We start from the raw sequence: 24,528 nt of genomic DNA, 5'->3' as shown, positions 1-24,528 counted from the left end.
TGGGTTGGCTACACTGCTGAGGGGTTAATGACTGCTTGGCATCAGAAGAAGACCCTTCAGATTCTACAGCCATTTCCTCATGCATCTTATCAAAATATACTTGATTACCATGTTCACTTTCTTCGTCCTTAGAAGAAATAAAACCATTGAAAACTGGAACTAGGAGTGTCTCAGAGTGTGAGATAGGTCGTATTGCTGAAGGAATATTAGGATATGCGATCATATGCTGTTTTTTCTTGCCGGCGCCAAGGTCGTATTGCTGAAGGAATATTAGGATATGCGATCATATGCTGTTTTTTCTTGCCGGCGCCCTTTGTATGGATCAGACAGAAATTACATTCACTGCTGTGGTCGTTAGGTTCATGCCAAACCATGGAATACCAAAAGGCATTCCTTTGCGTTTTCCTTTTGTCCAGTCACAAAGCATCTCCTTACAATTATGATACACAATATGAGAAGCCCAATTCTTGTCTCGATCGCCAAGGGGAACTTGAAAATAGGCAATATATGCACGTGTCACAAATGAAATATTGCGCCTTTGACGTTGAAGTGTGTAACAACCACATAGATAACAGGTGTCAAGACTATTTTTACATTTATGCCTACTCGAAGCCATGATTCAATCTTAAAACAAAATAAGAGGGTGTTTTTATCAGATAATAATTTTTTTACATTTAAAAACAGCTACAATTATGTAAAAGTGATGTTTTTAAAACATTAATTGCCCTGTAGTTATGTTCAATCCAAGAGTCGTTGCCCTTTATCTCCAACTTAAAAACCAATGCATGCTATTAACTGTAACAAAAAAATTAAAATTGCACAAAAACTAGAGCATGCACCAAAAAATAGATTTCAGATTTGAAATCAGCGATGCAGAAACAGTTCTAAAACCTCATGCAACAGAAAATGGAAGAAAAAAAACTTTTCCCCAGTGAAAGGTTCTGTTCCTATCTTTCTTTCTTCTCCTTGTGGGATCCCTACACAACAAATGTTTGAGCACTTGACATAATCCCAGATGTCCCTTAAACCAGTGTTTTTCAACTGTGTGGACCTGCCAGAAATTTCCTGCTGGTCCATGAGAGTTAACCACCCTGATGTTGTATGAAGATTACAGGAGTCCATAATCACTGGGTCTCTATTATCTTCATACATCAGGGTCATTAACTTTCTCGTGAATCAGAGGTTGAAAACCACTATTACAGGTTATGAAACCCCAAAATTTTGTGTATAAGCACAAAATTTCTGGCAGACTAGCAGTTGAAAAACACTGCCTTAAACTATCACTTTCTAAAAAAATGATTTTTGCTGTTCTCATTGATTTCCACTAGTCTGTCTTCAGGGTCATTGATCTATCCTTCTGTATTAGCTAATCTGTTGTTGATTCTTTCTAATGTGTTTTTCATTTCAATTACTGTATTCTTCAAGTTTGCTTTGTTATTTATTATACTTTCTAATTGTTTTTTGAAGTACTGTACTCCATAAATTCCTCTATTCCATTCTCAAGTTTGATGCACATCCTTATGACCATTTCTTTGAACTCATTATTAGGTAAATTAACTCGTTTCCTTAGGGTTTGTTTTCTGGAGTTTTTTCTTGTTTATTTGAGAAATATTCTTTTTATTTTGTTTGACTATGTTTGTTATATGAATTAGACAAAATAGCTATCTCTCTCAGTCTTGTAAAGTAGTTTTGTGTAGAGGTGGCCTCTGTATTCTGGCAGGCTAATAAGAGCCAACCAGGTGCCTAGGGCCCTACAGAAACAGAGTGCCGACAGATGTGTAGTAATGCCTTGTTGATCCTGTCTGTTACCTGTGTTTAAGGCCAAACAGGACTTGAGTGATGTGTCTGGGAATGAGCTACAGCAACCTTGCAAACCAGAGCACCTGGATAGAACCTCACCATGGAGGTAGAGGGTGGTATACAATGATGATCACCAGCACCTCCCACCTCAAAGAATTTCAGCAGTTTCTAAAGAATTCCCTCACATCCCCATCCTTTTCTATTGTTTATTATTCAGAAAGTGCTCTTGCATAAAAGGACTGGTGTGAGGCTTTATGTATAAACAGTTTTGATAAGCCAGGTGAAGCCCAAAAGGCACTTAGGAAACACTGGGCACTGGCCTAAACAGAGTTTGTGTCCAGCCTATGGAAGTGGAGGGTCACAAAACAATGACATTCACTGCCTCCTAAAGGCTAGAGCAGTGTTTCCCAACCTTTTTTGTACCGTGCCCCACCTTAACCTTTCTAAAATGTTTATGTCCCCCCCTATGTAACATAATTTTTAACATTAAAAAATTGATTTGTTCACTTAATAAACATAAATGATAGGTTCTAGGAAGAAATCACTATGAAATTGTTAACAAAACACAGTAAGTAAAATTTCAAAACATATAATGAAAAACATTTAAATTCCAAATAATTTTAATACAGATTTTTCTATATTAATTTATTATTTTAATTTAGTGTGATCCTTGTGCTTGATGCTTGCTGCACAGAGATTTTATATTAGGTTCCAATTTGGTTAGCTTTAGTCTCAAGTCTCCACGTTGTGTTATATCCAGCCGATTTCTTTTTTTTACCAGTAAATCTTTTACAGCACTAAATCCACATTCAGCTAAAAATGAAGATGGAAACGGTAGCAATAGTTTTCTTGCACATTTGGTTGAATTTGGGTATTTGATTTCTGTTTCCTCATAAAGCCACGCCATCGCTCCTTTGATATTAAATAAAGCTTTAACTGACTCATCATTTTGCAATTCTGCGAGTTCTTCTTGATACTGCATATTTGATATATCAGACAAATCCACTAACATTGGCTGCATCACCCATGTTGGGAAATCAATTTGTTTTAAATCAGAAAATCTTTCTTTTAAATCAGCCGATAAAATATTCAAATGATTGACAATAACAAGTAAAGCAGTATCAGTTACTTCACATTTTTAGAGCCAATGAAACTGTTTAAAGTTTTTGTTGTTAATATGTTTCTGACATAACTCAATATTGGTAATGAAACCAAATATCTTTGCTTTTGCATCGACAAGAGTTTTATTTGTTCCTTGAAGTTTCTTATTTAATATATTTAGTTTTTCAAATATATCGGCTAAATAACTCACAAATGCTTTACCATCTATTGTTAACAGATACTTCATTTCAGGTTTGTCACTTAAGAAATCACTAAGAGTATCAAACAGTTCCATAAATCTTTTCAAACAGTTTCCTTTAGATAGCCATCTTACTTCAGTATGAAGTAAAAGTCTCACATGGTCTTCATTTTGTTCTTCACAAAATAGCTTGAAAAGATGCTCACATTTGGCACTAGCTTTAATAGCATTAACACACTTTATTACTGTATGTAATACTTCATTCAGAACAGGCGAGATGTTTTTAGCTACCAAGTTTTCCCTATGAATAACACAATGCACAAGAATCATTTCTGGATTTGCATCTTTCATCAATTTTAAGCAGCCATTTTTCTTGCCCATTATATTGGGAGCACCATCTGCAGCACAAGATGTTATCTTTTTCATTGGTATATCACTGACATCTAAGTAGTTTTTTAGCTTATTATATATATCTTTGGAGGTAGTGGTGCTTTCTAATCTTTTACAGAACAACATTTCTTCAGCAAAATGTCCTTTATCAATATATCTTACGTAAGTTATCAATACTGCCTCACTGTCTCTCAAAGTTGATTCACCCATTTGCAAGGAGAATTTTCTTGTTTTCAGCTTTTCAATAAGTTGTTTTTCAATATCCTCACTCATTTCGTCTATTCTTCTGCTAACAGAATTGTTACTGAGTGGCATAGCTTTTACATCTTTGTCATCTTTTTCAAGAACTGTTTTAAGAAATGCTGATATTGACGGTTTTATTAAATTCTCTCCTATAGTGTGATTTTCTCCAGTTTTAGCGATGAATAAAGAAATTTGATAACTAGCCTCAAGAACACGATTATTAGTTGAAGTATGAGCAGTAAATAGAGACTTTAATGTTCTTTTTTTCAAAATTTTTCTTTAAAGTTTTAAAGTAACTCAAATCTGAATTAATATGAGCACTATGTTTCGCCTTCAAATGCGCCTCAAGATGACCTCGTTTCATTGATTCGTTGGTCAAGCATTGCTGGCATAAAAGACAAAAAGGAATCCGCTCATCGTGAACAGCGGGTATGAACCCAAATTTTAAATATTCCTCCGAATATTGACGAGTTCTTTTCTTACTTGCACCACTCATTTTACTATGGGCTATAATAAAAATAAGATCAATTAAAAACTAATATTAAAATATGTGTTAAAATATATTCAATGTGACATAGAGTAAATGTATGCTAAAAATTCATATTTATTTAAATGTATATAACACATTTACTACACTGCCACCGCAAATCAAAAGGTATCTATATTTTTTCCACTTGACAAAATTTTCTGGAAAGTTATGCTTCTAAAATTAAAATTGTCGTGCATGCACTATTATAGCCCCAATAATATTTATAAAATATTATTGCTTTCTAGCCCCGATGCAAGAAGTACTTAATAAAGAGTTTAATATTGATAAAAATAAAATCAAATACTTACCAATTATATCTATACAATATATATGTATATTTATTAAATCAACGAGCTTTTACAACAGTTTTGACTGACACTTATTTCAAATTAACACCAACTGAATGATGTGAAACACTACAGAAGTTGTGATGGGCCAATTAGGTGAGAATAATTGCGTTGTTTAGCGAGTTTTTAAAACGTCCGGGGTTCCCCGCGGCAGACGGCACGTTCCACGGTGAACCCAGGACGAAGTTTACTTGACAACGCCAATCACCCAGTTGATATTTTGGTCTCGTCAAACGAAATTATACTTAATAATTATTTACCGCACTTATTTAAGAATTGCATTTTTTGTTAAATTTGGCACCGATATCTAGCATTGCATTTAAATGGCCCGGGCGAAAGAGTTAAAGTCATGTCGAGTTCATTTTCAAATTGCCCCCCTTAACTATCGAATTGCCCCCCTGTGGGGCGTGGGCCCCACGTTGGGAAACACCGGGCTAGAGTGTTCCCACAGTTCCCTGAGGGTCTCCTCAGTTTCTCAGTTTTCTCTGTTTGATCTCTATTGTCTGTTGTTCAAATGCTCTTCATTCAGCCCTCATTTGTCTCAGAGGAGTAACTGTTCTCTATATATGTATACATTTGAGTTTGTTCATGGCTGAGTATAAAATACTGATAAAAGCCTCTTTAACTCTTAAGCGTACTCGCTATATGGCGACTGTTCCAAGAGACAAGTGTTGGAATCACAGAGACCCAACCTACTCCCAAGGATGCCTTTCCCAGAATACACAGTGAGGGACACCTACATGCCAGGAACTCTGCTGGTACTGTTGACTGTAAGAAGCAGATTTCCAGCCCTGGAGTAGAAAATCCAGCAGGCCATCAAGCCTCCTACCAGGCTTCTAGAAGGGGAAAGGATAAATACTCCAGAATGAACCAGGGCTGCAACCTATTGTAAGAACTGAAAACAAAAATAATACACTTATCCTCTTTCCTATATGAATTATACTTTAGGATAACCAATATTTGATAAAGGAAATGTCCTTTATTATGAAAACTCCAGCTAATACTATATTACATATAGTATATAGCTGACCATTGTGCAATAAAATATATAAATGAAGTGACAGATAAATAAAGCTGACAAACATGAACACATTGATCATTTGTCATTCTGCAACTGACACAAGTGCCAGTGTTTCAACTGGAAGCACAGAACCCATCAATAGAGTACTTTTGCTTCTCCCTGCAAGAAAAGGGGGTGGGGGCTAAATCTACATCTACCTACAATTACCAATTTATAATTAATGTGGGCTATAGAGATAAAACATAAACAATAGTGTAAGAAAAAAAAATCAAATTCAGAAATGAGCATTCCACAGAATAAACTAGTTTCTTTAACAAATGGCTACAGAAAGAGAAGGGAGGAAGAATTCTATTAAAGTGGGAATAAGGGACATAACCAAATGTAATGTGTAAATCCGTCTGACTTCTGAATCAAACCAAGTACTGTAAAGACATTTCTGAAATATATGTGTAAATGTAAATATGAAATAGGTATTAGATCCTATTGAAGAAACTATTCTCTTCTTTTTGGATAAGAATGGCATTTTAGTTATGAAATAATGAATAATGAAAATTAATGTGTAAAATCATGAGATGTTTGAAAATAGTTTAGCAAAAACTGAGAAAGGGATAAAGGCAGGAGGACTTAATTGGGCAGGAAGACACATAAGATCAGCAAAACACGGGTAACTATTACACCAGATGGGATGGATAGATTAGGTTCACTATTGCTTCCATATGTTTGTCTCTGGCAAACAAGTAAATCTTCTGAGAATGTTGAAAGGTCTTCCCATTTAATATCATATCACAGTGGTTATAATCTACAGCACAATGTGGAACAACAATGGAATAACAATGGTGATGGTCAGGAGTTGTTTCTTCCGAACTTCAATGAAAATGCTGCCAGCTTTTCTGTTGTTTGTTTGGTAACATTAACCATGCCTTTGATTTATGAGAGATATTCTTTAACTTGGAACTGTCCTAATAGTCTTAGTTGACTAAGAATTATTATTTGGGATGGGTCAGGAGTTGTTTCTTCCTAACTTCAATAAAAATGCTACCAGCTTTTGATTTATGAGAGATATTCTTTAACTTGGAACTGTCCTAATAGTCTTAGTTGACTAAGAATTATTATTTGGGAGAGGCATTAATGCCTCTTTGATGTCTACTGAGATCTCACTATCCTTGAATAAATCCTGCTGAATTATTTTAAAGCCAGTAGCCACAGCCACCATCACAGCCACCTGGCCCATGCAGGTTCACATTTGATTAGGTCAGACGGTAATGAAACAAGGGAGCCAAGAACTAGTGGGCCATTAGATTTAATCCGAGCTTGCACCAAGTGGGTAAGAAATACACACACTGGGAAAACACTTCCCTTTCCATTCAGAGCTCCCAAAGTCACTGATTTATCTGAGTTTCCTAGAGTCAAAGGTTTCTACCTCACCAGCTTTATTCACCTCTGTTCTCCATCTCCTTCTCTCTGCACAAACTGGCTTCTCCTTCAGCACTCCACCATCTTGGCTGCTTCTCCTTGCAATACTAAATTTCAGGAACAGAGTGAGAAAGCCCCTGGTCTGTCTCATTTTATAGCAGTGGTCCCCAACCCCCGGGCCACGGACGGGTACCGGTCTGCAGAGAAAGAATAAATAACTTACATAATTTCTGTTTTATTTATATTTAATCTGAACGATGTTTTATTTTTAAAAACTGACCAGATTCCCTGTTACATCTGTCTAAGACTCACTCTTGACGCTTGTCTCGTAAGTTCGACAATTATATTTTAAAATACCACAGTTTTTACGCTGGTCGCATAATTTTATCTTGTGTATTTATCCGACCCACCCTAAAGGCCGGTCCGTGAAAATATTTTCTGTCATTAAACCAGTCGGTGGCCCAAAAAAAGGTTGGGGACCATTGTTTTATAGTGTAGAAATCAAAATCTTTAAGCCAGTATACAAATAAGGAAGTCTCTGATACAAAGCCACTTATCTGAGGCATAAATGGGATTCCTCATAAGAGTGCTCCACCCCACATCATGCAACAGTCAAAGGTGTGGAGAAAAGCTTTGTGTTGAGAAGGTCTTAGAATTAAAAGGGTAGGAAAGGTTTAGTCTTAAAACTAAGCCTTAGGCTATAACGACCCTGCCTGCTTACAGCCTGTCCCCCACACCCAATGCAAACTATAAGCCAGCAAACATATATTGTACATCATATGTGCAAACTTATTTGACACACACCACACAAAAGAGCTTACTTAGCACAATGCCTTACCTTCACAATAAATACTCCAAAATGTTACCTTGTGACAGGAAGTAACTGGGAAATAACACAAAGTACTCAAGACATCTATTGAGTGAACAGCCTATCACAAGCAAAAGTACTCATAGAATACCACTAGCAGTAAATAAATGACAAAGCAGAGTTCAAATTGTAACCAAGAGATCATATCTAAGCAGTAGCAGTAGTTTATTTATTAGCCAATGTATTCAAAAGCTCTTAAATAGTAATCATCAGCATCTCTACCTTAAACATTTCCTGTCCTAAGTCTCTTAATGACCTCTGTGGATGAAAAAGGGGCCACATGCTGAACCTGACAAGCTCAGAAGAGGCCTGCATAGTTTTGCAAACTCAAGAGACCTAAAAGTATCCATATATAAGATGATCTGAAATTAAAACTTTCTAACTAGAAGCAGTTTATAGTGGGTAGTTTTGTCCTAGGGTGGTATTTTTCTAGTGCTTATCTTAATTGAAGCTGATCACTGTCTTTCCGCATCTACAATAATGTACCTGATAACATACTTTTTAAAATTTAAGAGTAATCTTTTCCATCCCTTCAGGGCACAACCCACCTACCAGAGTAGAAACCACAAATCCCCACTGTTATTAAAATGTTCATTGTTACCTGTTTACTATCCTTTACCAGCTTATGTAAAATAAGTGTATTTTACTTTTAATCCAATCCCAGATTGCTTTCTTCCACCTCCCTAATCTATCAGCAGAGGATTTCATACAACCCCCTTTGATTGTGATCTATAAAGTCAGTGGTGAAACTGTTTTTTGTCTAGATTTTTTGGACTAACACTCTAGTATTGCCCTTCTATGCAGGACTGTATGCAGCTCCATGCCATTTAAATTGATCTCCCGACATGTGAATAGGTGAATAAGCCTTGGGTTTTTTGTGCCTTTACTCTTGCCATTTCATTGCCCTCATTTTGTAACCAACAAGTCCCAAGCATTCTTGTGCCTAAAGTTTTCACCAATCTTTTAGCTGTCAAGGATACTTCCTAAGCACTAAAGCCTACATTTCAAATTTCAAATAATCAAATATTGCAATCAGAACATAAATAAATGGCTTGCTACACTTTTTCCCCATGTGCCAAATGCCTTACATTCCCTAAATTGTATTATATAAAACGTACTAGAAAAAATTTGGTGATACCTTACAACTCTCTTTAAACCACCGTAATAACTAACATACTACAAATGAAGCCAAGACCTAAGATCAAGAACCAAAACTAAAATCAGAAAGAAAAAAGTTCCAAGAGAATCCACAGGAATACTATCTCTATTTATAAGAATGTATAATTTATTTACATATTCCTATATCCTTGCTATTAAAATGTGATGAATTCAACAAAACTGAATTCTCTCCTGTGTATGACTTCTTAAAAATATTATGCAAAAAGGGACATTAGTAATCAGCACATATTTGGTCATCCTGACATTTAAAAGTACGTAGAAGTAAAAAAAAAATTTTTTTTAATCTGAATTTTAATCCTAGCATCATATCTTTACTTCTGTGACCCTGAGAGCCAGGTACTTAATTTCTCTGAATACATTTCCTCAACCGAAAATTCAAGGGGTATGTTGGGCCGATTAAGTTTGTAAACTGTAATTTTTATGCTCACTTTATTAAAGATGGCGCTACCCACGTGAATGGCCATCGCCTAGATGGTAATATTAATTACCTTCCTGCTTGGGAAGGGGCCTGGTTATGCTAATGTGTGCTGGGTGAGAGCTTGTCCCGCAGAAAAGTTTTAAAAGGAGGAGGAGGCCACATTGGTCCAGGGGAAGAGGCCATGTGGTTGTAGAGAAGGCAGGCAGTCAAAATGGAGACATGCACAGGGGACTGAGTGAGGCCTTTGATTCTAGGAAAAAAACAGAGGAAGTCAGTGGCTTTGGGAGCCAGGAATGGAAAGGGAATGTTTTCCAAATGTGTGAATTTCTTGCCCCTCCCCCCGCCCCCCGGGTGCAAGCTAGGATTAAAGCCAATGGCCCACCAGTTCTTGGCTCTGTTGTTTCATTACTGTCTGTCCGAATCAAATGCGACCCTGCATGGGCCAGGCAGCTGTGATGGTGGCCGCAGCTACTTGCCGTACAGGGTACAACTGGTTGATTCTACCAAGCTCCTACAAAATGCCATATAGTCAGATTATATATTAAACCCAGTTCTAACTTATTTCATGTGCCAGTCACCAAAGATTAAAATAAAAGTACACGCTATCTGCCTTCAAGGAGTTTAATCACAGTAAATGAACATTCCAATAAGATACATATTACAGAGAGGTAAGCAAAAGTTATATTGTGAAGGAATATGCAAGATGTGAAGAATACTTTCACATAAAAGAGGCATCATTCAAAAAAGAGTATATAAAGCTGATTTCCAGCTAGAAATCTATGGTTTACCCTCTCTGATCATATATATTAAAACTTAAGAGAATAAGCTTAGTAAAGCACTGACTCGCTTTACGAAATCATTAGAAAGAGCCAATCCTTTTCTCAACTTTTTTATTTTATTTACTTATTCATTTTAGAGAGGAGAGGAGAGAGGAGAGGAGAGAGAGAGAAGGGGGGAGGAGCAGGAAGCATCAACTCCCATATGTGCTTTGACCAGGCAGGCCCAGGGTTTCAAACTAGCAACCTCAGCATTTCCAGGTTGATGCTTTATCCACTGCGTCACACAGGTCAGGCCTTTTATCAACTTTTAAAAGTTGCAATTGCTCACTGTGTACATTTTTTCCTTATATAAAACCTATTAAATTTCATAAGTGGGTTGAGTCTAAATGATCTAGAACTAAAGTTATTACATGCAATTGTAAAGAACCAGCATGGAAGCCAATTGTTGTTGATTAAGTAACTTCACACAACCTGTAAGATATAAGCCTAGTATATAACACAGTATTATTTTACAACAATGTTTGTTTTCTATATAAACTTGATTTCTATAGAAATGAAATTATACCTAGTATGGACAATAAAGAGACCACATAATAAAAAACTGACAAGCTCAGGAGAGACTTGCACAGTAGGTATTACAAACTGAAGAGTCCTAAAGTAAACACACAGAATGGTCTGAAATTAAAACCTCCTATATAATAAAAGCAAGTCATGGAGCAGGGGTCCCCAAACTACGGCCCGCGGGCCACATGCGGCCCCCTGAGGCCATTTATCCGGCCCCCACCGCACTTCTGGAAGGGGCACCTGTTTCATTGGTGGTCAGTGAGAGGAGCATAGTTCCCATTGAAATACTGGTCAGTTTGTTGATTTAAATTTACTTGTTCTTTATTTTAAATATTGTATTTGTTCCCGTTTTGTTTTTTTACTTAAAAATAAGATATGTGCAGTGTGCATAATAGGGATTTGTTCATAGTTTTTTTTATACTCCAGCCCTCCAACGGTCTGAGGGACAGAGAACTGGCCCCCTATGTAAAAAGTTTGGGGACCCCTGTCATGGAGGATAGTCATGTTCTAGGTGGGTATCTTCCTACATGAAGGTCAATCTTTACCTTAACTGAACCTGTCTATTGTCTTTTTGCATCTAATCTAACAGACCTTTGGAATGTAAGAGTAATCCCTTTTTTTCCAGACCCCTTAGGGCAGTCTCCCACCAGAACCCCTCATTGTTATCTTATTGCTCAAATACCATTTTCTGTCCTGTAAATGCTCATTATTAACTATCGTATACCCACCAATGTAAAAGAAGTATGTCTTTTCATTTTACTCTTTATCCAATCCCATTTTGCTTTCTCTGGCCTCCTGAAATTTCATATTGTAAAACTACCAATATCTCGGCGCATCTTCTCAATCTATTGAGCTTTTGCTTCCTAGCAATTGTCATCAGTTTGGCTCAAACTCATAAAAATCTTCCACAGGTTTGGATGCTTCTTACGTGACAATAGTATTATAAAAGTTAACACAACTGAATTCTAAATTAAAAGCAACAGGTTAAGCCTGACCAGGCGGTGGCACAGTGGATAGAGCGTTGGACTGGGATGCGGAAGGACCCAGGTTCGAGACCCCGAGGTCGCCAGCTCGAGCGCGGGCTCATCTGGTTTGAGCAAAAAGCTCACCAGCTTGGACCCAAGGTCGCTGACTCCAGCAAGGTGTTACTCGGTCTGCTGAAGGCCCACAGTCAAGGCACATATGAGAAAGCAATCAATGAACAACTAAGAAGTCGCAAAGCGCAACGAAAAACTAATAATTGATGCTTCTCATCTCTCTCCGTTCCTGTCTGTCTCTGCCTCTGTAAAAAAAAAAAAAAAAAAAAAAAAGCAACAGGTTAATAACTCAACAAATGCCTGACCTGTGGTGGCGCAGTAGATAAAGCGTCGACCTGGAACGCTGAGGTCGCCGGTTCAAAACCCTGGGCTTGCCTGGTCAAGGCATATATGGGAGTTGATGCTTCCTGCTCCGCCCTCCCCCTTCTCTCTCTCTCTCTCTCTCTCTCTCACTCTCCTCTCTAAAAATTAAAAAAATAACTCAATAATTGACAAAAAATGGTTCTTAAAACAATTATATGACCCTTTGTCTACACAGTGTCTTTAGTTTCTGCCTATTGAAACAATAACTATTAACTATCTACTATACATACAGAGAGAAAATGTTGGAAGGAATAGGTACCAAAACATATTAAACATACTACAACAGTTTTCAAAACTCGGATTCTAGCCCATTCACTGACAGATAACGTATAGAACAGAAGAGAATAAATCATATATTTATATGCACACACAGATACATAATAGAATTTCAAACCGAAGAAATGGATAAATTGTTCAACCAACAGTATTATGACAAATGGTTATCCATAGCATGCAGAATGAAGTATATCTGAAATATAACGTTAGCTTTTAGATTACAACTAATTATTAAAATGAATACAAAGTGGTGACAGGAAAACAGCACACTGGCACAATTTTGACAAGAATATAAACTGCTACAACTTTTAAGGAGATTTAATCTGGCAATATGTACCAAAATTTAAAATATGCAAATGAGCAATTCTACCTCTGAAAATGTACTGGAAGCAGGTAACAACCAGACACAAGGACAAAGGCATATATCCAATGATTTTCGTTAAACTATTATTTTTAACAATGAAAAATTAGAAAACTATCAATAGAAGCTGGTCAAATAAATTATGGTACACCTATATGTGCTATTATTTAGACATTTAAAAATGTTAATTGGGGAAGGGACTGAAAACTGACAAAAATGTAGTGATTGCTGGGGTGGTGGAAGAAACGGGGGGGGGGGAGGGAGAGGAGAGGTTAAAAGGTGATGGAGGGACTTGACTTGGGGGGTGAACACACTGTACAGTGTACAGAAGATGTGTTGTAAAATTGTGCACCTGAAACCTGTATAATTTTGTTAACCAATGTCACCCCAATAAATTCATTAACAAAAAAAGTAACACAAAAAATGTTAGATCTACATATAGATTAGTGATATATATATTAAAAAAATCAAGTTTCAAAGTATATCATGTGATTCTGTTTGAGGATTTTATTTTTATTTTATTAACTAATGCTCAGCGATGTGTATGTATACACAACCATCAAAAAAATCAGGATAGTTTAACACCAATCTTTTTAACAAGGACTATCTCTGAATGTAAAACTTTCACTTTTTCTGGTCTGACATTTAGTCAGGAGGAAAATATTTATTTCTATTTTGAAAAAAAAACCCACATATTTTATGCATTACAAAGATATAAAGAACCTGAACATACTAACCTAGAGAAGTTGATACAACTAAGAGAACAAGACAATTATCTCCGATCTGCTCCCCACTCTAGCCCCCAATTTGATGTTCCAGTAGAAATCTCCCTCCCCACTAAATGTGTTCCCTAATCATTCATATTCAGTTCTCCAATGTTATCTTTATGTACACATAAAATGAAGACTAGAACTGTGAAAAGAACATGAGATTTAGGATCAGAAGACCCATAATTCAAGCCCTGTCCCTATTATTGTCTGTGTAACCCTGACTACCTTACCTAATAATTTTGATTACAAAAAGAAAAAGAAACTACCTATCTCATAAGGTTATCATGGGAAAATGTCTACACATACATGGAAGAGCAATGCAAACTAAAGGTAATACAAACATCGGGTACAGTTATTAGCTAATTCAGAACTCTGTTCTGAACTCAGGACTAGCACTTAGCTGATACTACATATCTCCAATTAGAAATCATACTTTTGTCCCTGGCCGGTGACTCAGTGGATAGAGCATCAGCCTGGCATGTGATGTCCCAGTTTCAATTCCCAGTCAGGGCAGCAGGAGAAGCGACCATCTGCTTCTCACCCTCTTCTCTCCATTTTCCTCTCCCACAGACAGTGGCTCGATTGGTCTGAGTTTGGCCTAGGGTAAATCAACCTCAGGCGCTAAAATAGCTTGGTACTCAAGCATTGGCCCCACATGGGGTTGCCAGGTGGATCACGGTCCAGGCACATGCAAAAGCCTGCCTATTTCACCTCCTCTCAGCTTAAAAAAAAAAAATACTTTTTTTTTAATTTATTCATTTTTAGAGAGGAGAGAGAGAGGGAGAGAGAAAGACAGAGAGGGAGAGAGGAGAGAGAGACAGAGAGAGAAGGGGGGAGGAGCAGGAAGCATCAACTCCCATATGTGCCTTGACCAGGCAAGCCCAGGGTTTTGAACCGGCGACCTCAGCATTTCCAGGTCGATGCTTTATCCACTGCGCCACCACAGGTCAGGCCCTCATACTTTTATTTCAAAATCAAAATGTCCATATTTCAATTCAGTGCTTTTCCTTTAAAACTATTTCCTTACTTCTTTTGTCAACAAAACCTATCATTCTCTTTCATTTAAAACTTGTTATTTCTATTTAAGTCCTATCCTTTTTTTCCTTTATAATCCAACCCCTCATTTTCAAATGACATAACCCTTCTTTTAGAATTTGAAAATGCTTCTCACTGCCTTTAAGTCTCCATCCTGCTCCAGCTCTTCCTGAACAGTTCTACCAATTACAACTATGGCAGTCAGTTTGCTTCCTTTCCCAGTATCTTCTCTAGAGGCTCACTGTCCCCAAACCAATGGCTCACCAAGCTCTGTTCTGTTTCTTTGCAGCTACCTCTCCTAACCTCAGTTCAGTAGCCAGATAATTTCACTTAATTTTATTATCTGCCTGCCCCGCTAGTCACATACATTTGCTATCTCTGGAATAAAACTGGATTAGCATTACAATGGCAGACTTTGGGGCAGATATACTTGTATTTGAATCTCATCTCTCCCACTGAGGCTCAGAGAACTTTCACACAACAGTTCACCATGTATAAACTGAAATATTACCTTTTATGGAGTGAATGAGAGAAACAGAAATAATGTATTTCAGATTTGTTCAGAATGCAAGGAATATAATAAAAACTTTAAAAATGGTGGCAATTATAACTTTAACTCCAACACTCAAGGACTTCATAATTAATCCATTTATCTTTCTAGAAGTATCTTCAACTACTCTCCTACACAAAACCTATTCGTGCACTTTAACAAGTCTTGCCAGATAAAAATTTCCCTCATCTCTGCTTATCTGAATTTTACTTATCCAAGGATTGTCCAAAAGTATGGTCCTATTAGCACTTCTAGGAAATCTTCCCTAGTCACGGGTGGCCCACAGTATTCTCTTCCCCACTTCCACATTTACAGAGCTCTTAATTAGCTATAAAAGGTAATATGGATTACATTATGGGAGTAGGGAGAATTTCACATCATCAAAGGACATTTGCTCCTCGTGGATCCTTCTGGGATACAGTCAGTTATAAATGAGGGGAAGGAAAGATGTACTTTTTGAAATACTGATTCCATTGCATTTACTCCCATATATACAGGGGTTACAACTCGGTTTTCATGCCTACAAGGGAAAGAACAAGAAAGCATCTCCTATATTTATAAAAGGAAAAAATAGTCTTTCCAATTCATCAATTGGAGAATAATTTACAAGTTCTTAGTACAACCATGCTGATTAGGTTAGTCATACCAGCTCACACACTGTCAGCTAGTCTAACCTATTCAAATTTTGGAATTAGCTTCCTTATATGGAAAGAACAAAGGGAAAAATCCCAAATGACACCCCAAACTGCATACATTCAGTGTTAAAGAGTAGGTCAACCATCTTCCTCACATTCTTCCAAAGACAACCCTTCCTTAGAGGTTCAGGGTCTGCTAACTGTAAGTCTTGTCTATAATTAAATAGGTAACTTCATACAAGAACATCACCAGCCTGACCAGGTACTGGCGCAGCAGATAGAGCGTCGGCCTGGGACACAGAGAACGCAGGTTCGAAACCCTAAGGCAAGGGTCCCCAAACTTTTTACACAGGGGGCCAGTTCACTGTCCCTCAGACCTTGGAGGGCCGGACTATAAAAAAAACTATGAACAAATCCCTATGCACACTGCACATATCTTATTTTAAAGTAAAAAAACAAAACGGGAACAAATACAATATTTAAAATAAAGAACAAGTAAATTTAAATCAACAAACTGACCAATATTTCAATGGGAACTATGCTCCTCTCACTGACCACCAATGAAAGAGGTGCCCTTCCAGAAGTGCAGCGGGGGCCGGATAAATGGCCTCAGGGGGCCGCATGTGGCCCGCAGGCCGTAGTTTGGGGACCCCTGACCTAAGGTCTCTAGCTTGAGCGCAGACTAATCTGGTTTGAGCAAGGCTCACCAGCTTGAGCCCAAGGTCACTGGCTTAAGCAAGGGGTCACTCCATCTGCTGTAGCCACACCCCCAACCCCCACCCCGGTCAAGGCACATATGAGAAAGCAATCAAGGAACAACTAAGGTGCTGTAGCTATGAGTTGATACTTATCTTTCTCCCTTCCTGTCTGTCTCTCTCTCCCAGCACCAAAAGAATGGTGATAACAAATACAGTTTTTAATATAATAGTTTAGAGTATGTCCTTCAGATTTTTTTCTATGTTGACAGGAAATATATGTGTATATACAGACAATCTGGTTTAATAAAAGTGAAATAACATCATGCATACTGCTATAAAAATGGTGGCAATTGTATGATGTTATTTATGTAACAAATATATAATATGGAATTTTTCCATGTAAGTACATATATAATGTATTGCAAAATTCAATGTCTGCCATTTATAAAAATTATGTAAAATGCTTGACAAAGATCACTTAATTTTGGAAATAGTAAATAAACAGTCTAAAAAAAGTCCCAATTGAGAATATCATTAACCTTTGTTATTATGAATTAGTCTCATTCATAAAAACTAAATTCACTTTATAAGTACTTTTGCATGCAATTTTTTAATGTATGTCCTATCATTTGATAGCTTCTGCTTAACAGACTCAAAAGAACCATTAAAATGAGTTTAAGTCAAGTCTGCTACATAACAGTTCCCCCTCTAAAGCAGTGGTAGTCAACCTGGTCCCTACCGCCCACTAATGGGCATTCCAGCTTTCATGGTGGGTGGTAGCAGAGCAACCAAAGTATAAATAAAAAGATAGATTTAACTGTAGTAAGTTGTTTTATAAAGATTTATTCTGCCAAACTTAGCGAAAATCCGATATAAAGTACTTGGTAAGTAATTATTATTATATGCTTTAACTTGCTGTAACTCTGCTTTATAAATTTTATAAAGTAAAGTTACTTCCCTACTTTATAAATCACCATTATTGTGGAACTGGTGGACGGTTAGAAAATTTTACTACTAAGAGATACAAAAGTGGGTGGTAGGTATAAAAAGGTTGACTACCCCTGCTCTAAAGTATACCAAGTATGGAAGCCACAGCCAGTTTTTCCTATATTATTGTCACCAATCGAGGTATGATACCCAGAGCTATGCATGGTATAATTGTTAAGGGATAGCAATATCAAGTTGTGACCCTTCTTTAAATATGAATTCTAGTTTTAATGTCTTAATGTTCACATAACTATACAGGAACAATTTTCTTGTTCTGTTTCACTTTATAATAGATATTAAGTTAAAAAAGAAACCAAAATTATATAAGCAAATGTTGAATTAACTTCATTCTTTTAAACTGAGGCTTTACACAAACATTCAGCAATATTAAGATGTACACACCTAGAATTTGGAAAGATTAACAGTATGGTATTGATCTAATATTTCAATAGATAGTCTGGATAACTACTGGCTAATTATTATGTGTTTGCATATCTACAAGCTGATAAAATATGGGACTACAAAGAGAGCAAAATCATGGAGGGGGGAGGGGTCATTCCATAAGCCTTGGGGCACTCACTAAACAGCTGTGAAAACAAAAAACTAACCAATGAGAAATAGGGTGTTTACAGGCACATAAGTACTGTACTTGCAAAAAGTAACTTAACAGAATTTCAGCTTTACTGAGGGATAGAAAGAAAAGTCACCCTCACCAGGCCCTGGCCAACAGAAATCCAGTTAACAAGCAAATTACTATAGATTTATTAGGTTCACAATAATGAAAGAATCAGAGAAATGTGACCATTAAAATTTATACTTTTATCTATGACAGTAAGTATAAAATCACTTAGCACTGCACATCTTCTTTTCTAACATTACATCCATTCCAGCTTCTCTCTTTTTTTTCTCCCCTTAAGTGAGAAGCAAGGAGGCAGAGACAGACTCTCCCATGCATCCCAACTGAGATCCCCTGGGCCAGCCCCCTATTGGGGATGCTCTGCCCATCTGGGAGCCTTACTCCATTGCTTGGCAACTGACCTATTTTTAGCCTGAAGCAAGGCCATGGAGCCATCTCAGCACCCAGGGCTAACTTGCTCCAACTGAGCCATGGCTGCCTGAGAGGGAGAGGAAGAGAAAGATAGAAAATAGAGAGGTGGGGGGGGGGGGGGGAGAAGCAGATGACCACTTCTCCTGTGTGCCCTGACTGGGAATCGAACTGGGGACATCCACAGACTGGGCCAATGCTCTACCACTGAGCCAACTGGCCAGGGCCACTGCAGCTTCTAAAACAGTCTGCATTTGTAATTTATCTTCTTTAAAATTTCCTACAACCTTATATACAAAGCTTACATGTAAAATCCCTCTTGAAAGGGTAACACTTCATTTAAAAAAAGAATGAACTGAGATCCAAGCTGCTTTCCAGACTTGTGGGTATAATGGAACAAACCTCTGTGCCTTTGTCCATGCAGGGTTAGAGTACATTAGTTTCCTTACTAAGACTCAAAAATCTGAGTATCTGTAGAGCCCCTGTTATCACCACATTCTCTTATTACTATCACCCTCCCTTGTAACCTAGCCACCTTCAGTAACCTTTTCACTTTTCTGTGTCTGTGCCAAGTATCTCAGATCCTTTACAGTTACTTTTCCTTCTGCTAAGAATATTCTTTCCCCAGAGTCAATCATACCACTAGCTTCCTCACTTCTCTTGGGTCTTTACTCAAAAGTTAACAATTAGTGAGGCCTTTCAATCCTGATAGTTCCAACCCTTCCATCCTAGTAGTTCATTTCCTCCCATTTCTGCTTTATTTTTTTCTTTAACCTGTTTCTACTACTCCATGTTTTTCTTGATTGAGTACAGGGTTTTGGATCGGTTTGTCCACTGTCCCACATTACTATAGCAATGTGTGGTATATAATAGGTACATGATAAATCTCTGTCAAAACTTGTTGAGATAGCCAGGATTTTATTTTTTTTGAAGTGCAGTGACTTATCCATGTCTTATCATGATTTTTCTTCTCCTAGAAATATCCTCCTATACTCTCTGGAAGCTAAATCCCTTCAGTATGTTTCCTTCAAATTTCCAGTAATGCTCAATAATAATTATTTTTATGCAAGACTCCAATTTTCTTTCTTTTATAAAGCAAGAATACTTTCTTATACATTCTTAGATTCCCTCACAGTAACTTCAATGTCTGTGGTAAGTAAATAACTGTAGGAATGAGTATGTGTGGAAAGGAGCTGTTAAATTTTCACTTGAGTTTTTTGAGCCAGTTATTTTCTGTAGTAAAAGGGTTAGAAAATATTATAGTATTACCCAAATGAGAAAAATTTACCATCCATTCCTTTTTTTAAAAAAATCCATAAGTTACATACATTTGTAACATAAAGTATACACCAGGTATTCAAATACCTGCTGAATGCATGAAATTATCAAAATGAAAAGCCAAATTAAAGCTCTTCCAAAACTTACATAACAACAAATTCAGGTTCAAAAGTATGGCTTTTCAAGAACAAAGCCTCTAAAACAATCTGCATTTGTAATTTATCTTCTTTAAAATTTCCTACAACCTTATATACAAAGCTTACATGTAAAATTCCTCTTGAAAGGGTAACACTTCCTCTGCCCTTTGGACTTTATAATTTTGATTTACTAAAAGTCAATCTGCCAGACATTCTAAGTTTGTGTTTTTTTAGCAGGAGCTAGAAAATTTTCTCAAAGATTACGACTTCATTGTCTTCCTTGTCATCCAATAAGATCACAGTAAGAACTAGGCCAATAACTAAACCTAACTTAAACAAACATAAAAGATTCAAAATAGACTACATAAAATTACTTTCAAAAAGTGGTCTTAAGCCCTGGCCGGTTGGCTCAGTGGTAGAGCGTCCGCCTGGCGTGCAGAAGTCCCGGGTTCGATTCCTGGCCAGGGCACACAGGAGAAGCGCCCATCTGCTTCTCCACCCCACCCCCCTCCTTCCTCTCTGTCTCTCTCTTCCCCTCCCGCAGCCAAGGCTCCATTGGAGCAAAGGTGGCCCGGGTGATGGGGATGGCTCCTTGGCCTCTGCCCCAGGCGCTAGAGTGGCTCTGGTCGCAACAGAGCGACGCCCCGGAGGGGCAGAGCATCCCCCCTGGTGGGCAGAGCATCGCCCCTGGTGGGCGTGCCGGGGAGTCTGTCTGACTGTCTCTCCCCGTTTCCAGCTTCAGAAAAATACAAAAAAAAAAGTGGTCTTAGTCTATAACCAATATCCATCAACAGATATTTATAAACATAAAGCTTCTTTTATAAAACTCTAGGTTTTAAAACACACTGCAAACACTAAAAAAAAAAAAAAATTACAGAAATATTACCGAGAAAATTATGTTCATTCAGGCCATATTCTGTCACAACATTAAAGAAAGCAAACTATCTTTACACCCTTAGCAATGGTCTACTTACATATCAAATAACCCCCCAAAGACTACATCAAACATCTTCCTCAGTGGTCCTTCCGCTTCTCATAGTAATATTAAAATTGGAAGAACCCTTTTTGTATCAATTATTGAAATACAGTAATGAGATTTTCCATCAAATCCAGATTTGTCTTAGTCTCCTAATAAACAGCTAACCTTCCAACCCTTCGGATAAACCATACAATCACCATCAACACACAGAAAACTGGAAACCATACAATAAAGTGGTCAGCAACACAGGCACATTTTCAAATCATTGCTCTATGCATTTGTAGACTTGAGACGAACATTCCTATCTAGCTTAATGTCTTGTAGAAACATGACTCTTTATCAACAGTAAGCGTATTAGTCTTCCTTGGCACTCAGGCCAACATCACTTTGTGGTATGACCACACTTCAAAGAGTCATGATAGAAGAGACGAGATTATGAAACTATAAACAACACACCTAACACATCCACCAGGAGGTGGAAGACACTATAAAGATATTCCAAGAAGCTGCCATTTCTCCTGTTTCTACCAAGGAAGTTGTGAAATCCGCATATAAACTCCATTTCAAATCTATCACTGGGGCGGGAGGAGGCTGAGTCATTCCCAGGAGTAACTTTATACCGATCCTCGCACTCCGGGGTCGGGACAAAGACATCTCTCCGTTCCTCCCCAGCGGACGCTTCGTTCGGCCCAATTCCCCTCTCCGGTTTCTCAAGTCAAAGACACCATTAGGGCTGAACCCGGCAGCGGCGAGGATGAGTAAGGATGCGCCCCGGTCGGTTCGGGCGTCTCTCTCCCTCGGCCACTCCCGCAAGTCGGGCGAAGGCGCGGACAGGCAGGCGTCCTGGGGGCCTCACAGGAGAAAGGAGCAGGCCCGGACCGGGCGAGCCCACCCCACACCTCCCGCAGCCCAGTGAGGCTTCCACAGGAGACGTGTCTCCACAGGGGCTGGCGTATTAGGGAGGCGACCGCAAAGCAACACCTGCAGGGACCGAGCGCTCCGGACCCGCGGGCTCACACACCTGCGCGCGGGCGGCGCTCCAGCGCTGCCAGGACCCCGGGGCCCCAAACCCCCAGTACCGGGCTCACAGCGCGGCCGCGGTGCCAGCTGAGGGAAGAGGACACGGGCGGCACCTACCTGGCAGCACCTCCTTCTCTGCCGGCGGCAGCAGCAGAGCCGGCAGCCCCTGGCACCATCTTCCGCCGCCGCCTCGTCGTCGTCGGCGGCTACCAACCGCCCATCCGGCACCACCAACCGACACAATCGCTGGCGTCCCGGTTCCTGCCGCGGCCCCGAACTCCAGACAGGAGGGAGGGGGCCGGGCGGAGAGGGGACACGGTCAGGCCCCTCGGCTCTGGGTCGGGGGCCGGGAGATAAGGAGCCGCGGCCAGTCAGAGCCGAGGGGCCGGAGCGACAGAAGGACCCCGAGGCAGCGCCGACGGCTCGGCAGGGCCGCGGACACCGCCGCGGCAGGGTTTGTTATTGTCGACTCCGTCCCTTCCTCCGCGGAGCATGCCGGGAAGCGGCGGGCGGGGGGAGGGGTGGCCCGGCAGCGCAGAGAGGCGACGCGCAGCTCCGGAAGTCGACGGCCTGCCGGGAAGGGAGACGACCCCGCCTACGACCGCGGTCGCCGAGCCTATGACTTGGCCGTCCCTCACCTGACTCGGGAGGACTTTGCCGGGCGGCCTATTTCGGTCTAGCCGCGGTCTGGGCGCGTATTTCCGCAAGGTGCGCTTGACCTTCCTGGTTACGGCGAGTGTGGCCTGAGCTAGGCCGACCCAGCCGAATTTTGGATTGGCTCCTGGTTACGGAGCTCGTCTCTCAGCCTGTCGCGGAGGAGCGGGGCCATTCGAGGGTTGGGGGTCCTCGTCTCCTGGCCCTGGGGCAGCCCGCAAACCGGGCCAAGGTGCGTAAGAGGATGAGGTACCGGGAGGGCTGTTGGTCGGCAGGGCTAGACTGCTACGACCACCGCCGGACTGCCAGCGGCTGACGAGTGTCTCTGGTAACGCATGTGTGGGCCGCACAATTTTTCCCAGACCAGGGAAGGCCAAGAAAATAGCCAAGAGGATAAAGTTAAGTCTTGGTGGATTGGAATGAAGATGTGAGCGCGACGCCACGACCACCAGTTTTCAGCTTTATAAATACTGAATTACCTAGTGCGGTAGCGGGAGTATTGTAATAGATGGAAAACAGTTTCAAAGGAATCCTGATTCTGAGAAGGTGAACATTCACAGGCGGTGAATTGGAGCCACAGGCTCGAGTGTTAAAATCTGAGAAGCAGAAGTTACATGTGGAAAAATTATAAAATATTATAAGCTCCTGTTAATGTCCAAGAATGTCTGGTATGAGCAAAGGTTGGAGGTGTTGCCTCCAGTCATCAAGAGGGCTTTTGAGTTGTGTTTTGTAAAAATCAGCATAAGCACTCTTCAAGGGCACGAAAACAGAACAGATACTATTAGGAAGTAAAGTGTGCAATCTTTCATTTGTCCTGGTGGAAACTGGTTTAAAAAAATGAACCAACTGGTAAGCATTAGGGGTTTTCAGTTTTCATCATACTGATGTGTTATCTGAAAGTTATGTTTGAGAAGGGCTTCTTGTTTTTACCACTTCGTTTTAAATTTTACACTGCTATGTATCTCTGAGAAATCTTGTCTTTGGCAAGTCATTTTAGGTTTTGATTTGTTTTTTTAAGCTGGAATTTTATTACACCCCTCGGCCATATACAGCAGGGAAATGAAAGTTAAGAAATGAAGTTAAGAGATTAAAATGTTATTATGCCTTACAAGAAGGTGTGAACTGATTTTGTTATGCATAGCATAATAATCAGCACACAGAAAAGGGATTTGACCAGAAAATTAGTAAGGAAGAATATTTTGGTGCTTCACTATCTTGTCAGTGACATTCACCATTACAAATACAAGTTGGAATGTAAAAACATCACTGGAATATGCAAGTGACAATGTATTAAACAATAAATTGTTTTAAATGTTACTTGTCTGTTTGACTTCTTTCTTTTGGGGGGAAATTATTTCTTAGCTTCTCTCTTAGCCATGGCCTGGAAGAAATGATCAGAAGTGGTTGGTTCATACCTTACAGATTTATACCTTCCCCATAGTGTAAATGTTAAGAGTTTATATACATCTCATGTTCTATCCTAGTGGTAGGTGAAAATGTATTACTTTTTTATATATATGCAAGAATCTAGGGAAGTACCAATACAGGTTGCTAAAACTATATGTTCATAATGTTTCAACAAGTGACATTTTTTTTCAAAGATCGTGAAAATCCTCTGTCCCTTCCTTAATAAAGAGAAACATAAACAACCAAAAAAAACCCCTCATGTAGCATTACTTCTCAGCAAAGCAGTCCTCAATCCAGTTTGGTTTTCATTTACTATGCTTTTCTTACTGAAATTACACATTAATAGGGACCTCCAAATTACTGTGTTAAATGGACAATGCTCAGACTTTAATTTTTTTATTTTTTATTTTAGAGAGAATGGAAGGGAAAGAGGGGAAAACATTGA

The 24,528-nt window shown here is 39.1% G+C and overlaps 1 protein-coding gene across 4 annotated transcripts in view; it reads right to left on the bottom strand.

Moving 5' to 3' along the window:
* RB1CC1 (RB1 inducible coiled-coil 1) overlaps positions 1-23,864 on the bottom strand; it is a 116,975-nt gene extending 93,111 nt beyond the window's left edge. For all 4 annotated transcript variants that reach the window (XM_066379065.1, XM_066379063.1, XM_066379062.1 and 1 more), the window contains exon 1: positions 22,140-23,864. The gene's annotated coding sequence lies outside the window, so the exon portion shown is untranslated. The remainder of the gene's footprint in view (positions 1-22,139) is intronic.
* Between the last annotated feature and the right edge of the window lie 664 nt (positions 23,865-24,528).

Source organism: Saccopteryx leptura, chromosome 3 (assembly GCF_036850995.1).
Source record: "Saccopteryx leptura isolate mSacLep1 chromosome 3, mSacLep1_pri_phased_curated, whole genome shotgun sequence".
Taxonomy (NCBI): Eukaryota; Metazoa; Chordata; class Mammalia; order Chiroptera; family Emballonuridae; genus Saccopteryx; species Saccopteryx leptura.
The sequence above is the reverse complement of the archived record's forward strand: the minus strand, read 5'-3'. Positions and strand labels throughout refer to the sequence as shown.